A 16,307-nucleotide genomic window follows, 5' to 3' on the forward strand; every position below is an offset into this window, starting at 1 on the left:
AGGTCGATGAAAGAAAAGTGTTTTTTGAAGAGTTGCGGACGTGGCTTGACACAGAACGGGCTCTTGCGCTACTGGGAGATTTTAATTGTGTGTGCTCGGCTCGCGATAAATCAAGTGGCACTCCTTATCGCGACGGAAGCACGATCGCATTGAATGGTATCACGGCAGAGTTTGATTTGGAAGATGTAGGGGATACGTTGGAATGCAAGACGCATATCCAGTTCACCCACTTTCAAGGAACGAGCCACGCAAGATTAGACAGAGCTTATGTTTCGTTAGAACTTGTGCCGGAGTGCTCTGAGTATAGTGTTACACCCGTGTCGTTCAGCGACCATTGCCTGGTGTCGTTCTCGATTGGCAAGAGCAAAGATAACAATAAGTTCAACTGGGACTTATGGAAAATGAATAGCTTGTTGTTGAAGGATGAATTCTTAAAAGAAGTTACAAAAAAGATTACGAACCTTCAACAGCCCACATGTGACTGGGCCTCTGAGTGGGAGAACTTCAAAGCAGAAATTAAGATGGCAGCAATAGAAAGGTCGACCGCCTTAAAGCACGATAAAAGAAAAAAAGAAGCCGTGCTTAGAGGGAACCTGGAGACGCTTTCTGCACTAGAGTGCCAGTCACCTGGACTGTTCAAGGACGACATTAAAGCTCTGAAACATCAAATAGAGGCTATAGAACAGGAAAAATATCATGGCGCGATAGGGCGAGCCCGTGCGGAAAAGTTCATGTTAGGGGAAGCCCCTACAAAGAGAGCATTTAGCTCCGAGAAGAGATACGCTACCCGCAACTCGATTGCGGAAATAGAGTACAAGGGGCAGGTTCTCAGCGAACAAGAAGCAATTAGCAAAGCTTTTTGTGAGTTTTATGATGATTAGTTTTCCTACCAAGCTGTGAACTTGGAACGGTTTAAGGACAACTTTTTAAGATTCTTGTCGGTGACAGACGATGAGACAAAAGAAAATTTAGAAGTTCCAATTACAGTGGAGGAGGTTAAGAAGGCTATCGACGAACTAAGTCCGGGAAAGTCTCCAGGCCCAGACGGGTTGTGCACGGCGTTCTACAAAGCCTTCCGCAATGACTTAAGTCCAGTGTTGTGTGGCCTGTACAAAGAAGCCTACAAGCAGGAAAGACTGCCGCCCTCGTTCTCACAATCGCACACTGTCATCATACCGAAAACAGACGTAAGCGAAGAGCTCAGAAAAGTTACTGCGTATAGGCCAATATCTTTAACGAATGTTGATTATAAAATTTTAATGAAAGTTTTAGCAAATAGATTGCAGAGTGTGATAACGGACATAGTGGGTGAACACCAAACATGTGGTATACAGGGAAGGTCTATCACAAGTAATACACATAGCCCGGAGCATTATCGAATGTTGTGATAGCATGAATGACGTTGTAGCCATGCTACAAATAGACCTGGAAACGGCCTTTGATAAGGTCTCGCATGAGCTACTCTTTACTATTTTGGAAAAAGTAAACCTCGGGAAAGTAATAATGGAGGGCGTAAGACTGGCGTATACCCCGCACGGGGCACCTTGAGTAATCTTGGTGACGGTACTGGCGATACCGCGGACCCGGAGCCCCCCTACATAAGCTGTGTCCTACCGTGGTGATGTGTTTTTAAGGTGAAGGGTAGAAACCTCTAACGGTGGCCGTCGGAGCCGTGGTCAAGCTCCGGCCGATGGGCTCCCTGCCTGTCTACCAGGCAGGGAGCTCCGGGACCTCTTTGACTACCAGGGTAAGGTCAAAAGAGAAAGTACCCCCGTCTCCCTGCTTTTCAATGTATCATATGGCATTTTCTATACCCCCCCCCCCCCCCCAGACGTGATCGGCCCCCGAAAAGGGGCCGCACCGAAGTTTCTTTTCCTCCTTTGCAATCGATCTCTCCCCCAAAGCCTGATAATTTCTCGCGGTTTTTGATCATGGAATCCGTTGACAAGACAAAGCCCATCACTTCCCAGTCTGTGTTTCTAATCTCCAAGTTTCTTGAAAGCCTTATCGGAAAGTCGTACAAGGCTAAGAAACTCACAACGGGAGAAGTTTTGATAGAAGTAGAAAACAAACAAAAATCCTCTAACCTCCTCAAGCAAACGCGCATGGTAGATGTTGACATCAAGATCACGCCCCATCGCAGCCTCAATAGCTGCCAGGGCGTGATCTCTGATCGGGATCTAATGAATGAGACTGAAGCAGGTCTGCTCGAGGGCCTCCGAGATCAGGGCATGGCAGCAGTGAGGCGAATCACCATACGCCGAAATGATGAAATAATTTCAACCAAGCACATAATCTTGACACTTGACCGCTCTAACCTTCCTGAGTCGGTCAACGCAGGCTTCTTGAGATGTCCAATCCGACCCTACGTGCCGAACCCACGCCGCTGTTTCAAGTGTCAGCGGTTTGGGCACGGCACAACGTCTTGTCGTGGTAAATTGACGTGCGCAAAATGTGCAGCACATGATCATCAAACTGACAATTGTAAATCCGAGAACTACACCTGTGCCAACTGCCAGGGACCACACGCTGCCTATTCTAGGAGCTGTGAAAAGTTCAAAGAAGAAAAACAGATCATTGCCTTGAAAGTCAACGAAAACATCACCTTCCCAGAGGCACGGAAGAGGTTCGCCTCCTTCCCTCTGGGCAGGTACGCCGACGCAGCTCGCCGAAGGGCGGAGCGGCGTCTGGTTTCGGCGGGGACCCAGTACCGCGAGTCGGACTTGGTCCCGCCACCGCCCCCCCCCCCCCTGGGTTGCCTATGGCAGCCCAATCCGCCTCCGCACCGCTCGCTCACCCAGCAGCGGCTGTGGTGGCAACGTCTGTTGGGGATGCCGCTGCATCCACTGCTTCCTCTCCACCGGCCCAAAGCACACGCAAGGGCACGGAGATGGAGACGGAGGCAGTCGCAGCGACCCCCTCCCCCGCCTCACTGCCTGCGCCATCTGTGGTGCTCCCCACGCCTTCGGCACTGGCAGCGCAGTCGAAGAACACCCGAAAGGGTTCAACGTCAAGGGGGCCCAGTCCGCTGGGCACCCCTTTGCCTTCAGATGACGACATGGACGTCGAGCCCTTCCGGCTTTCATCGCAGCGGAAGGAACGGGCTGCGACATCCAGATCAGTAGAGAAGGCCAGAAAACCCCTTCCAAGAGTCCAAGCCCCGAAAGACCCTACATAAATAGTCACACTCCAGTAGCTCTGCACACATAATAATGGGAAGAGAAAACATAATACAATGGAACTGCAGAGGCCTTCTGAATAATCTTGACGATGTATACGAAATACTGCATGCTTATCAGCCAAGTGTAATGTGTGTTCAGGAAACACATTTGAATTCTAAACACACAAATTTCTTGAACAGTTACTTGATATACAGAAAGGACAGGGATGGCTGCACGCACTCTTCTGGGGGTGTGGCCATAATTGCCCGGAAATCTTCAGCATGCCACCCTGTCACTCTGAACACTGTCCTTGAGGCTGTGGCAATTCGAACAATAATATTTAATAGGTTGATAACGGTATGCTCCATATACATTCCTCCTGATGTTTCACTTTGAAGCTCTGACTTTGAGGCGCTGGTTGACCAGCTGCCCGAACCATACATCCTGACAGGCGACCTTAATGCCCACAACTCTCTTTGGGGCTCTTCTCGCACGGATGCCCGAGGTCGCCTGATAGAGAAATTCCTTACATCTTCAGGAGCATGCCTTTTCAACAATAAACAGCCTACATACCATAACATAGGACACAACACATACTCATATCTTGACTTGGCGATTGGCTCCGCAGTTCTCTTTCCTCTTCTCGAGTGGGGTGTGGGCACTGACTCGTACGGTAGTGACCACTTTCCCACCTCACTAACGCATATAGGTAAAGGCCCATGCAGTCCATCTTCCCAAAACAGGTTCAATGAAGCAAGAGCTAACAGGAATACATTTACACAGACATCCAAACTACACCACACATCCATAGGACACCTACAGGTTGAAGGAGCTACCCAACTGCTCACGGCGCACATCCTCGACGCCGCCGAAAGGTCCATTCCCCACGCCTCTGTTGCCTCGCGCAACCAGCGGAGGCCGTGGTGGAATGAGGACTGTAGGCGGGCGCGAGAGGCCCAGAACAAGGCGTGGGGTATCCTTCGTCGGTACCCCACGTCGGGAAACCTCCTCTTGTTCAAACGGGCCAAGGCATTAGGAAAACGTGTGCGCCGTGAGGCAAAACGAGAGAGTTGGCGTGCATTCATAACATCAATAAACTCCTACACAGACACAAGGAAAGTATGGACACGTATACGCAAACTCAAGGAACAACAAACACACAGCCTGCCTCTGGTCAGCACTACAAGGGACACACTTGAAGACCAGGCTGACACACTCGCACAGCACTTCCAACACGTTTCTAGTTCAGCACACTACACAAACACTTTCATGAAACACAAACAAACGGCCGAAAAGAAGCCAATACTAGATAACAATAGGTCAACATCTTCTTATAACTCAGAGTTTTCACTGCATGAGCTGAGGGCTGCTTTGAGCACGCGTAAACCCTCAGCTCCAGGCCCAGACAACATCACATACACAATGATACAACACCTGCACGCAGACACTCTTCTAACACTCTTACACCTATATAACAAGATTTGGCTTTCGGGGCACATTCCAAACTCTTGGAAGGAGGCTATAGTTGTAGCTTTCCTGAAGGAGGGAAAGGACCCGTCGTCCCCCTCAAGTTACCGTCCTATTGCCCTGACGAGCTGCCTGTGCAAGCTCTTCGAGAAGATGATAAATCGCAGGCTCGTGTACTTCCTTGAGTACAACGGTCTTCTCGAGAGCTGCCAGGCAGGCTTCAGGGCAGGGCGATCCACGAATGATCAACTCGTAGCTCTTGAATCGTATATTAAGGATGCCTTCGTGCATAAACAGTATTGCGTAACTCTGTTTTTCGACCTCGAGAAGGCCTACGACACCGCTTGGCGCTACGGGATCCTCAGTGACCTGAAGTCATTCGGTGTCTCGGGTAACATGTTAAACACTCTTGTCAGTTACCTGTCAGAAAGAACGTTTCGAATGAGAGTCGGTGGTGCACTCTCAAGGGTTCACGTGCAAGAAAATGGCGTGCCACAAGGTGGTGTGTTAAGCTGCACTCTCTTCATAGTAAAAATGAACTCTCTTGGTAAGGCACTGCCACCCACAATCTCTTATTCCATGTATGTGGATGACGTCCAGATATCCTATAAATCATGTAATATGTCAATCTGCGAACGTCAAGTCCAGCTTGGTGTCAAGAAACTCGCCGGCTGGGCAGACAAGAATGGGTTTAAATTGAATCCTGCAAAAAGCTCCTGCGTTGTGTTCTCCAGGAAGCGCGGGGTCCATCCGGACCCAGACATTACTCTTAATGGCGTGTCGTTTCCTGTGAACAAGGAGCACAAGTTTTTAGGTGATGTGTTTGACCACAAACTCACATTCGTTCCTCAAATCAAGCAACTGAAGCATAAATGTCTGATAACAGTGAATATCCTTAAGGTCCTCTCACACCAATCGTATGGCGCCGACAAAGACCTCCTGCTACGCCTGTATCCTTTGGTTGGGTCTCGTTTGAACTATGGCAGTGTGGTGTATGGGTCGGCGACTAAGACAGCCTTGCGAATTCTTGACCCAGTTCTACACCTGGGCCTTCGTCTTTCGTCGGGTGCTTTTCGCACTAGCCCTGCTGAGAGTCTTTATTTTGAGAACCAACGAACATACATGGACTTGCTTTATGCGTTTAAAATTTCATCGCTGAATAATCATCGTTTTTATCCTGTCTTTAACGATACATCCACATCTCTGCTCTTTGTAAATCGCTCATCCGTTCCTCTGCCCTTTTCACTTAGAGTGAAAGAGCGAGCCTCGGATCTCAGTGCTTCGTTTTTAGATGTGTACAGGTCATCCTTTTCAAACAGTTTACCTCTTTGGCAAGTTCGTCCTGTGTCGTGCGACCTTTCTGTTATGAAACTTGACAAAAATCGGGTACCGCGAGCTGCAATACTGCAGCACTTTCTGTCTCTGCAGTTTAAATACCCACTTGCAGAATTTTACAGCGACGCGTCTAAAACCTCCACCATGGTCTCCTGCGCTGCTCATGGTCTGGATTTCAGTGCAGCCAGAACCATGAGCGTCCACACAACAATTTTTTCAGCAGAAGCATATGGAATTTTACTGATTGTACGAAACATAGTTGAAAATCATATTCCAAAGTCTATCATCTACACAGATTCCTTGAGTGTTGTTCGCGCACTGTCATCGCATACACCCCCCCAAAACCACATAGTTAATCTTGTATTTAACACTATCATGTCTGTGTATGCGCAGAAGCATCAGCTGCTCCTCTGCTGGGTCCGAGGACACGCTGGGATCGCTGGAAACGAGTTGGCAGACGAGAGGGCAGTTGCTGCTGCACTCAGGAACACTGTAGACATAACAACCGTACCATATACAGACCTCAAGCCACACATAAGACAACACTTGCGTTGAACATGGCAAACACACTGGAGTGAACAGACAGACAACAAGTTACACGTTATAAAACCACGCTTGGGACCATACACCACTGACACACGCAACAGACACACAGAAGTCGCCTTGGGTAGGCTGCGGATAGGGCACACCCATGCAACGCACTCGTATCTGCTGACGGGATCTTCTAGACCCCAGTGCAGCAGGTGCGGAGAGGCCCTATCCGTAGTGCACATACTAATCACATGCAAGGCACTTCACACAACACGACACAAACACTTCAGAGAACTCTACAGACAACATATTCCCCTACATCCATCGTTTTTCCTAGGTGATGATGCCATTGTTTCCGTGAAACGTGTGTTTGAGTATTTGTCCGACGTCAAGTTTTTAAACCTCATTTCCTATCACGCATCATGAAATCTGGCCCTATACACCAGCCATGCTCATTGTCGTTTTGTGATTATACTTTTGTTTTTGCTGATTTTACTTAGTGTTTAAGGTTTCACCCCTATCATCGACTATTGTTTTGGCGCTCTTTGCCCCAGTTGGCCTTGCGCCATAAACATCCAACCATCATCAAGACTGGCGTATAAAGATTGTTCGACAAGGCTGGTAATAAATCGGTCAGTGAGCCGACCAATAAATGTCACGCGTTCAGTACGGCAAGGATTCCCGCTGTCCCCTTTACTGTTTTGTTTGTACATCGAGACGTTTTGTGCTAGCATCATAAACAGCAACATTATACATGGTTTCCAGTTGCAAGCATGTGAGGTACGTGTATTAGCATATGCGGATGACATTGCTTTATTTTGTCGTGACAGAAAAAGCATCAGTGTTGCAGTTGCGTTGCTTAAAATATTCTGCGAGTATACTGGGAGCTCTGTAAATTGGAGCAAGTACTTGGGTTTTTGGCACGGCAACTGCCCAGACAACACCAAACATCCTAAGGACATCCCAAAAAAGGCCCTAAATCCCATGTCCCAAACATGGGCATCCCTGGGACTTCCGCACTAGGAGTGTCCTAAAAATGTCCACGAATGGCTGTGATTGGGATGTATGCGGAAGCGCATGCGTGCTTTTTGTTTATTCGGTCAGCCCAACTTTTCTTTCCTCCATGGGTCAGCCCAATGTTTTGTTTTTGTGCATAGATGAATAAAACTCATAGGCGCGTGCAATGCGCGTGAAGGAGGTTCAGCCGTTAAGCAAATGCATGGGGGAAGAAAAAACTTTTCTTTCCTTTATGAGCAAATGCCTCGCGTACCCGCAGGTAGCGCGTGATTGTTACAGGAAGTGCTTCAGAGAAAGGCTAGTACACTGATTAAACCAACTGAAAACGCTGCTTTTGAGCACGGCAACTTTCTAAGGGAATAAAGAACCGTCCCGGTGAGTTGGCCTGCTGCTCGGTTCTGGGTCTGCCTTGTTGCCATATATTTCGTATTTATGTACAATATTTCAAACTATAAGTTAAAAACTAAAATTTCTATTTTATTTTAATTATATCTCAATACATTTTTAAAGCTTCGTTGTTATTCTACACCATTAGAGACGTCTGTGAGCTTTTTACGAAACTGATTCAGCCGATTCAGCCATCGCAGTTTTATAAACATTGCCGCCCGCGCATGGAAATGTGCGCCGTGCTCCCGTGCTGCTGGAACGTCATTTCACAAGGTAACTATTGCAAGTCGTTTATATGTACCACTCAGTGTTTAAACCCTTCCAATACCCCTCTTGTGTTTTATTCATGATTTCTTGCTCTGTGGTCGAAGGTGGGTGATCAGTGCGGAAACGGTCGAAAGGCTTCTCCCGGTGTGGCGGGAGAAGTTGCAACGCTTGCTGCACTGTTTCGCGTCGCTCAACTTGTTTTGTACCTCTAGCTGTTGATTATTTTACATGAATTTATTATACAACTAGTATAGAAGGGCATCACTGCAACAGATAAAAAAAAACGCCGCAGATGCCGGAAAGCCGAGCAAGAACAACTCTAGACAAAGAGACATTATTGGGCCTCAATAGTTTGACTAACTAAAACTTTTCGCGTAGCTTAGTTCCTGGTTCTAGGCCTCAATCATCAGTCCCGCGCTACCCGGACCGAAATCACTCATTTCTCGCATGTGTTCAGATATAACCACGTCTCGGGTTTTGTCAACGCGTGAGACAGTCCAGTGACAGCCCTCGGTACTGACTGCGTTTTCTTCTTTTTCTTTTTCATAAATGATAGAGCGGCATAGCGCAGGCTTTATGCGTTATATTTACGCGTTTAACATTTTTCACTGAGTAGCATGTGTGTGTGTGATGTGCTCAATTTACTCAGCTCGCGTGATCGCCTACCCTTGTATGTGCTAATGACTGCAGTGCTGCAATCTAAATGTGCTTGCTGCTGTAACTTTGCGGCCGTTTGTAGATGGGCATGTTGGCGACTACACAACCTCCACAGCAAAGAGAATTCCGGCAAACTATGCAACAAATGGCAACGTGATCTGGGCCGCTTTGAATACTCAGATCTCGGCCGCTTTTACGACTGTTTTAAAGAAGGGTACTGTGGGGGTAGTTGTGCATCATGTTTAAAGGGCTGCGAAGACTGACTTCACAGTGCGGTTACTCGTAAAAAGCCTTAACAATTTTTCATGAGTGGTAAACACAACCTTTCACTCATTTTGTTTGTAATCTTTCTCAAATTGCACGATATGCTCTGCCAAGCAGCTATATTTCTTTTTTTTTGCCAGTTTCCTGTAGTCTCTTGTCGGCAAGCAGACACTCAGAGATGCAGTTAGCAGTTTTTACAGGCAGCTTTAAACCTGGTGGGCATTATCAGAAAACTGCGACTCCCGTGTCTAGTGTCGTCCTTGTTATTGTTACTCTGTTATCTTTCATTGTGCTTTGCACCATTGGATCACATCGAAGACTAATGTAATGGCGCATTTGACAAACGTTTAATGGTAAATGGCTGCAGTAGCTTGCATGTGTGTGATGCGTTGTGCCAACAAGCATGATTGTAAGAGCCAGGTCAAAATCTCTTGACTGAAAATTATTTAGAAAAACTGTTTCGTTTACATCTGAAGCAGGTGAAATGTTTGGGAAATCATGGAATGTAAAGGTCATGTCCATGAAACAGAACTAAATAGCAAAATTTATATCACACATCAAATTTCTGCGCAAAACAACCCGCAAGCTCATCAAGGTTTCGCGTGGCAGTGGGCTGCTTTAGTGTTGTGAGTTCTGGCCACGAGGTTTATTTTGACTGTAGCGCAATCACGAGAGCATGTATCAGGAAGGCCATTGTGAGAGATCAGCGAAGCTCAGCTTGTACTCGTAAGCATGCCGTTTTACCCATGGTGTGAAATCACTATGGGTAAATGTTTATCTGTACACTTCGGTGATGCTTGAGTTGTGTTTCCTTACTGGCAGTGTTCAAGCTAGCCGGTGTCTGCACTGTTCGTTGAATTCATTACATGTTGTTTTCTAAATTATGTGCAGGCAGCTTCATGGGCCATGGAAAGCCTCCCCAGCCACAAGGAACTCCAAAGGATAAGAAGACAGCAACACAGTTCTGACGTGCTGCAGAAAGAGCTGCGGCACACTAGAAAATCCTTGGAGCTCCAATGCAGTGACTGCCAAGGAATGATATGAAAGTCGTTTACTCTGATTTTCTTTTTCTTGATTGCTCATGTATATTTTCCTGACACTAATCTAAACTGTTTTTTTTGTGTGTGTGGTAAGCTACTACGTGGTAAAAAAACTAGGGATTTCAGGGCATCATGCCAGAATAAGGTGCATGGCACCAGTACTCCCGCAGCGTGTGGTTCTCCATTTGGACGTTTGTATGGTCTCTGCTGGGCGTCAACTAACACCACATACATGGCTAATGTACTATTACAAAGTGCAGCCTGTCTAGTTTTGAGTGATATCAATATTATTTATCTTAGTGTATGAGAGACAAATTCAAATTTAAAACTCGAGAAATCTTATTTTGCTTCACTTGCCTGTGTATTTTCGAAGTTATAGAAAACAATTTAACAGAAATTGGATAGATTGCTGTGCATTCATAATACATACCAATTAGTGGCTGCATGATGGAATTCAATTGGTTTCAAAATTTCTTCATATTTCTGCTAAAAATGTCTACAAAGAGAAATTCTCTACTTGATATTTACATGACTCAGTGCAGAGCAGTGATAGTTTTTGTACATGTTGGCTGTAGACTGATTTTTTTGCCGTCAAAATTTGGCTGCGTTTATTTGGAATTTTTTAATTGCCAAGGTTAAAATGTCGCAATATACATCCTTACACGGTCCCACATTTCCAACGCTAACTCATAAGTATGCATGCACATATATTTCCACATTTAGACCTCAGTGCGTAAATGGTAACAAAATGCAGCCAAATTTTAAAGGTAGGAAAATATGCATACAGCCAACACTTGCAAAGTGTTATTCTTGTGCTCTAAGCCGTGTAATGTTACCTGTTCATCAATTTTCTTTTGTGAGCTTTTATTTGCCTTTTAGCAGACAGGTGAAAATCCATTTGGCTGAGAACAAATTTGTCATCATGTGGCCAATTGGCATGTCTTCCAAGCACACAGCAAATGTCCTCCCTTTACATTGAATAGTTCTACATAATTCTTTTCGAATGTAGGTACACGTGATCCAAAATTTTATTTTACAAGTTTTTTTTTCATTTGCAGTAGGTTTTAGAACTAGTATTTTATATCAATCAGAACTAGATCAGCTGGCCTTTCGAAGGATTTCTATGTGTGTGTGGTGCAAAGCGATGCCTTACGGTAGCCCCGTATTGTTCAAAAGTGGCCGCGCGGCCTGAGGGAGTGTGACTGCCACATTAAAGGGCCATGCAGACAAAATACAAGCTTGTTTTCTTCGAAAGATTTGGGGTTTTGTAGTGCCATTTGCACGTGTCGGGCAGCAAATGATGCTTTATTCACCAAGGAATTAATCAGTTGAAGTTAAAATTTTCATTCTCCCGCCAAATCGTGTGACGTCTGCCATGACATCACAAGGAAGGGTCTTCAAGCTAATTTCAAGTGCGCCGTCCTGCCTGCAGCAGACTGCGGAGCCTTGTTTACTATCAATCCTCTTAAATATCGCCACCATGCTGTCTTCACATTTGCTTTGTTTTTGACTGTATTTGCACCTGGCTTGGTTTTATTACGATAGGTACTAAGAGCTTCGTGAAACATGGGATACGTCTACAATTAGGGTCACGTAAGACAATGTCGCTTACACCGCTCGGCCAGTGTCGTCTGAGACAACCCCAAAGCGCCACAGTGCTGTGCTGCTATAACAAGCATAGTGTGCGCAGTAGTTAACAGCAATACGCACTGGTTCTTCTTTTGTAACTTCCATTGTTTCACCCCACCATTCTTACTGCTATAAAATGAATATGCATTACACTTAAGCGAAAATAGTTTATTCTGCAAGCTTATAAGCCCTGCCTAACCTGCGTTTGCTTTTGCTGGCCTCAGCCAATCGCACGGCTGTGTGTATGGTGTCATGTGTCCTAGTGTGGGAACTGAGCTAGTGGGTTGCATGGCAATTCCCTTTTTTCCTAATTATGTAGCTTATTTGAGCAACGTTTACATTTAAAGGGGCCATGGAGACAAGTCAAGCTTGGTTCCTTCAAAAGATTGCCTCGGTAGAATCAGGTTGACACCACTTTTAACGTAAACTTCACTCAAATAAGCTACATAATTAGGAAAAAAAGGGAATGGCCATACGACCCACTAGCTCATTTACCGCAGCAGAACCTATGATGTCATATGCCGAGCTGTGCGATTGGCTGAGGCCGGCAAATGCAAATTAGGCAGAGTTCATAAGCATGCCCAAAGAGCTATTTTCAGATTTAGGGCACATTCTTTTTATATCAGTAAGAATGGTGGGACACACAGTGGAAGTTAGGAAAGCACACGTAAACATTGAAGTACCTCTGCATACTGCTGTTGGTACTGCACGCACTATGCTTCGTTTAGATGCATAGCACTGCGGGGCTTTGGAATTCTCAGACAACACTGGCCAACTGACGCAAGCGACGGTGTCTTACGTGACCATATTTGTTGAGCGAGCACCATGTTTCACAAAATGATTATTTTCTCCGTGAATAAAAACAAGCCATGTTTAAATACGGTCACAAACAAACCCAAAAACATAAGACTGCTTTCCGTGGTGTGGTGGCGCCATCTAGGTCAACTAACAGTAAACAAGTCTCCGCTCCACACCAACTTTAGCTGAAAGACCTGCTCTTATATCACTGCAAACGTCATTCAAACACACGTTTTGGCGTGAAAATCAAAATTTTAGCTTAAATTGATTATTTTGCAGTGAACAAAGCATCGTTTGCTTCTGGACAAGCACTGGGGGCACTATAGAACACGAAATCTTTCGAATAAAACAAACTTGTATTTTGTCTTCATGGCCCCTTTAAAGCCGTGTAAGTATGTTTCTATCGAGGCAATCTTTCTAATGAACCAAACTTGTGCTTTGTCTGCATGGCCCTTTAATGGTTTTCAGTAACTTTCTGTGCACTAATGTGCTTTTCCTGTGTCGTGAAACATGTTTCACCTTTTGGTATTTCATAAAGTACAGCACTTTCAGACCTTATTCTTTATGCCATAAATTGCTTAGAAATTAGGCTCTCTCTATTGTGTAAATGAATTAGTCAGGTGCATGGCACATTTCTGATGTAAAAGAGAAGAGACGACTCTTATCTTTCTGTACATAACTCGTGCTACATTTAGAAATTTTTCATGTGAAATTTCACTTCTGCTTCAGCTAGTCGAATTTATTGTCAGAAACAGAAGTGAAGTCATGCATCAAGTTATAAAGAACTTTTCTTTGTGGTATTAAAAGTGTATGGTGTACCTTTACGACTTAAGTGCTGCTTGATTTTGCCACTGATCTCTGTTATGTACGAAATTTGTCCAATAAAATGGTTTTGCAAGGTTTTGCAGAGTCTAATTGTGCACTTGAGTGGAGGAAAAGCTCCATTGCAATGGAATGTTGAGCTATAACCACAAGCATTAATCAAACGTGTCCTGAAAAGGACCTACAAGCACCTTTTTGGAACATCCCAAAAATTTCCTTTCTTTGTTCTACATGGGATGTCAGACCTCCCAGCAAAGTCCTAGTCTGGGACATCCCAGCGAGGTCTTTTTTTGTATCACTTGGGATGTTTTTGGAACTTAAGTGGGATGTCCCTGGGAGTTCCCGAACTCCCAGGTGGGACATCCCTGGCACTTACCTACGATGTATGTGCGTTGTCTGGGTGGGACGTGACCGCTAGTGTGTTTGAAGGTATGAACTGGCAGGTGCAGGTTATGCCTGCCAAATACTTAGGCGTTCCACTGGAAAACTACCGAGATAGCGACCCGTACTGGCGAAGCCAGACGACGGCGCTGCGTGATAAAGCGGAAAAGTGGGAAGGGAAGGGGCGTGCGCTGTCGATGTTTGCGGGCGCAACGGTGTGCAATATGTTTCTGTTTGCAAAACTTTGGTACGTTTTGCAAGTGATCCACTGTTCTAGCGCCAATGTTCAGCGGCTGCACCGCGTTTGTGCTGTTTTTTTTGATGGCTCGTCCTGGGAAAGGACAAGTAGGACGAATCTTTTTCGGAGAGTACGCGAAGGCGGTCTATCGCTCTCGCATCTTTTTTTAAGACAAGTGGTGAATCGTTTTTATTTCCTGCGTGAGGTAAAGGATCCCTTCCTGCGCACTTTCATTCAAGTCAGGTTAGGTAGACTACAGCCCCAATTCATTATTACATCATGTCAAAGCTACAGCGGAGTAAACGGGTATTTAAAGGAAGTTGTGCAAGCGACTCAATTTCTGTGTGTACGCTTCTCGATGGAGTATTTGAGCTCTGTGTCGAAGAAAAAGCTGTACAGGGATCTTGCTGAAATTTGTTTTCCGGTTCCTCTATACCGATCCATGTTTCCAGTGGGCCCCGGGCAAAACGTTTTGAAACGTGTAAAAGCCATGGCCATTCCTCCTGGTGTTAAAACATTTTTCTTTAAACTGCACTCTGGAGTGTTGCCAGTTAAAACATGGATGGTGGAGAAGGGTCTGTTTGTGCCATGGGGAGTGGACTGTTCTTTGTGTAAAAAGCCCGAGACGGTGGAACATGTTTTTTTGGATTGTTGGGATGGAGTGTTTTTGTGGGACGTTCTTCAGCGAACATTAAAAAAGGAGTTTCCGTTGAGCCCTTATGGCATCTGGTTTTTGGCAGTGCAAAACAATAATGGAGTGCCTTCCTCCACGGAATATGGAGGTCTCGAATGGCGTTTCGGCACTGTGACGTAGACGGAAGGCCAGCAAGGCAGTATTTCTGTGAGAGTGCCCAACGTATTGTAGAAATGTGGAAGAGTCAGAAATGTACTCCTGAATGGTTGCATGAATTTGAAAAGGTATTGGCTATGCCCCGTTTTTAGTTATGTAGCGCTGGCTTGAGTGAAGGCAGCGATTTTATCATATGTACCGTTGTTTCTGGATTTTGTTTGAAACCGGCAATAAAAAAAAGGGGGTGTAGCTCAGAGGTAGAGCGTTCGCTTCGCATGTGAAAGGCCCCTGGTTCAATCCCTGGCACCACCAGAAACTGCGCGTGCTTTTTTGGCGCAACCGAGAAGGAACACCCCTATCGGGTTTGTATGTAAAAAAGTTGAGGAGAGTGGGGGTGTAGCTCAGACAGAGGTGGAGTGTTCGCTTCACATGTGAAAGGCCCCTGGTTCAATCCCCCACACCTCCAGAAACTGCGCGTGCTTTTTTGGCGCCACCGAGAAGGAACACACCTATCGGGTTTGTATGTAAAAAAGTTGAGGACAGTGGGGGTGTAGCTGAGAGGTAGAGCGTTCGCTTCGCATGTGAAAGGCCCTGGGTTATCCCGGACACCTCCAGAAACTGCGCGTGCTTTTTTGGCGCCACCGAGAAGGAACACACCTATCGGGTTTGTATGTAAAAGACTTGAGGACAGTGGGGGTGTAGCGCAGAGGTAGAGCGTTCGCTTCGCATGTGAAAGGCTCCGGGTTCAATCCCCGGTACCTCCAGAAACTGCGCGTGCTTTGTTGGCGCCGCCGAGAAGGAACACACCTATCGGGTTTGTATGTAAAAGACTTGCGGAGAGTGTAGGTTTAGCACAGAGGTCATTCCACTTCCGAGAACCGCCGTGAACGGTTGTGTAATCATGGGCTCGCACCGGGCGGGATTATCAGATTATCTTGCCGACGCTGCCTACCGGACGGATTGTGTCAAACACAGTTTTTCTTCACGCCGATGTAAAAGGAAGACCATACCGTGTCGGAGACTTCAGGGATACTCTGTACCAGCATGGTGCGCTGCCCGAGGTGATTTCCTTGGGAGTGTACCAAATCAACCACGTCTGGGCAGTGACCTTCAAGAACGCCCGCGCAACTAGAAAGATGCTAGCCGCTACCGAGATGGTGGTGAAGGGGCGTCGCTGCCTCGTGATTTACCCACAGAACCAGGAGGTGAAGCTCAAGCTCAACTGGCTGTTGTACGGGGTGGCGGACGAAGACATTCGCTCCGCCTTTGCACCCTATGGCAGTGTCAGCGAGGTGACCAGAGAGCGGTGTCGTGTTGCGGGTGTGAACGAGAAAACGTCGACGACGAGGACTGTGCTACTCAAGCTCAAGTCCGGGCTGAAGCTAGGCGACCTGCCCCACCAAATTCGCGTCGCCGGGGAGCTAGCCCTCGTCGTGGCACCCGGGCGGCCTATGCAGTGCCTCGTTGTCACGGCGAAGGCCACGTCAGACGTGAGTGTAAGGTGCCAAGGTGCTCCCGGTGTA

At 46.3% G+C, this 16,307-nt stretch overlaps 2 non-coding genes across 2 annotated transcripts; both read left to right on the forward strand.

The window, feature by feature from the left end:
* The first annotated feature begins 15,024 nt into the window (after positions 1-15,024).
* Trnaa-cgc (transfer RNA alanine (anticodon CGC)) lies at positions 15,025-15,096 on the forward strand. Its single transcript has one exon. It is a non-coding gene; the product is annotated as a tRNA-Ala (tRNA).
* Positions 15,097-15,476: 380 nt separating this feature from the next.
* Positions 15,477-15,548, forward strand: Trnaa-cgc (transfer RNA alanine (anticodon CGC)). Its single transcript has one exon. It is a non-coding gene; the product is annotated as a tRNA-Ala (tRNA).
* Positions 15,549-16,307: the final 759 nt, after the last annotated feature.

Source organism: Haemaphysalis longicornis, unplaced genomic scaffold (assembly GCF_048455015.1).
Source record: "Haemaphysalis longicornis isolate Haplotype H1 unplaced genomic scaffold, Haemaphysalis longicornis Haplotype H1 scaffold_3, whole genome shotgun sequence".
In the NCBI taxonomy this organism is placed as follows: Eukaryota; Metazoa; Arthropoda; class Arachnida; order Ixodida; family Ixodidae; genus Haemaphysalis; species Haemaphysalis longicornis.